The 2,278-nt window shown below is 37.5% G+C and overlaps 1 pseudogene; it reads left to right on the forward strand.

Moving 5' to 3' along the window:
* The first annotated feature begins 766 nt into the window (after positions 1-766).
* LOC149248761 (wall-associated receptor kinase-like 20 pseudogene) lies at positions 767-1,126 on the forward strand (annotated as a pseudogene).
* The last annotated feature ends 1,152 nt before the right edge of the window (positions 1,127-2,278 follow it).

Raw genomic sequence — 2,278 nt, forward strand, 5'->3', positions numbered from 1 at the left:
GTGCGCTTCACAATGTGTATTTGATCTGCCTCTACCTAAAATCAACACATATTTAGTGAATTCCAAGTCGATGAAACGAAATGAGACGACTGTTGATCTTAACTTGTAAGTCTGTAGCGAATTTTGATTAAGGATAAAACCATAGAAATCAAGACATTGCTTTTCTAGTTAATTAATTTTCATTTGCAAATTCAGCAATGTCAAGTGAGACATTAAGCTAAGACACTAATTATTATTATTTATTAGAAGTTTAAGATTCATGTTTAATATCAAAATAAAAATTTATAAAACAATTATTTTCTTCATAATATATAGAATGCCAAAGAGATGCTCCACAGCTTAATATGGCAATATAGCAATGAGTAAAAAAAAATATCTAATGCGTTATACAATATAATAGCATAACAAAACTTTGAGGGAGAGATACAACATTATTTTGAATGCTGGACAGTCATAAACAGAACCAAACTTATTAAAGTCATTATAAAAGTCTGTTAGTATTGGACAACTTATGAGGACCAGCCACTTTCTCTCTCCCTTACCACGTGCATTGCATGCAAGCCATGTGCTTGTGTGTGCCATTATCAATCACTCTAGACTTTCCGCATACATTACATGTGTTGGCCTGTGTAAAACATATGTTGGGTAACGCAGGCGTCATAGCGAAACCGCGTCATAGCGAAACCTGAGACAGCAGATCAATGCTCTGAGGCAGCAGGGAGGTGAGGGACTCATTCTCTGTGGCATTAGTATCAATCCAGCCACCATGAGGCTGGTTATTCAACCTTCGCCTCTGCTTAACGATTCTTGCGAGACTCGAGACATGAATAACCAGGGACTGCAATTGAATCAGAGCCTGCCTTTCAATCTTACAAGTATGAACACGGTTATGCTGTTGAACTGCGATCCTATAATACTAACATCGCCATTGAATTGTAGTTCAAGCAATTCATGTCATACATATATTAATGAAGCCGAGGCAGCCATGGCGTGCAGGAAAGATGGTGTCTGTTGCACATTTATAGTGGGAGGTTTTACCGCTTCTCAGACAATAGGGGTACACTTCGGTGGTTGCAGGGCTTACACGAGTGTCCTAAATTTCAACCCGGCGATGCCTGCGAGGTAGTCGAACTATGGAGTAGAGATACAGTGGGCTGCACCATTGGAGCCTTCTTGTAAAAGTCAGGCAGATTGTGACCAGAACTCTGCTTGCTCGCCCATTCTCAGTTTCACAAATTCTGTTAACATGAATGAACTTGAGGATGTCGAGTTTTCTAGCTTCAATGTCTAAGACTAAGGTCAGAATGGAGACTGAAGCTACTGGTCCTGGATAAACGTGTGCTTCAACAGGCTCTACTTCTAGATCTTGCTCACGAAGGTATGGGTCTTTATCTCTAAATTTAGAATGCCAATCAAAAGCATGAGGGAAAAATGTAAATATACATGTTTAAAAAACTGAACCATGAACAGATAAATTCGCCTAATCAGCTAAAGCAGCTTGCAAATGTATATGGTCTTGATTTCACCTAATTAAACCACAGCTGCCAGAATATTTTAAATTTTACTTATCTAATTTGCTATTGACTTTACTGAAATTTAATTTTTTAAATTTTACTGAAACTATTTAATTTGATTATAATTTCCTTTCCAATAAAAATTGTGCTCTCTAATTTCTAATAAATATGCATTCTCTAAGTCAATTAAATGGTTCTGTAAATCAGATATATGAACACAATAAAAACAAAGTGGACTAAAATTGTTAACTCCTTATCCTACTTAATAGGTTTCTGAGACAAATATATAGTTCTTTCAATTCAGGTATATAAACAACAAGCGAAAGGGAAAGAACAGTCAGGCCTCTATTATAGAGTTTGTTACTGCTATGAATAACTAGAGAAAAAGGATATAGAAAAAATGATGTGAAAATTTGGTATTCAATTTACTACGTTACAATAACGCTAATCATGGATGGTCTGCATCTCATCGACAGCAGGAGACGGCGATATCTGGAGCGTGTGGATCCACAACCAACACGCCTGTGATCTGCAACACAGAAGCAATCAGGGCACAAGGTGAAATTGTAGAAAAGTCGACTAAAAAGCGTTGCAATTTTTAGCAGAGATAATGCTTTTTATAAGCCATACTTCCTATTTCCATTGCAGTATTCGTGGCACCACCATGCAACGTGTAGTTGTAGTGTTTGTGTCACCGTCTTGAAAGGTGTAGGTGGCAGTTACAAGGCGGTGGCAGTGGAAACCAGGATGAAGGTGTACAGAAA

Source organism: Pinus tabuliformis, chromosome 7 (genome assembly GCF_031772625.1).
Source record: "Pinus tabuliformis cultivar Carrire ecotype Pingquan chromosome 7, CPIR1, whole genome shotgun sequence".
In the NCBI taxonomy this organism is placed as follows: domain Eukaryota; kingdom Viridiplantae; phylum Streptophyta; class Pinopsida; order Pinales; family Pinaceae; genus Pinus; species Pinus tabuliformis.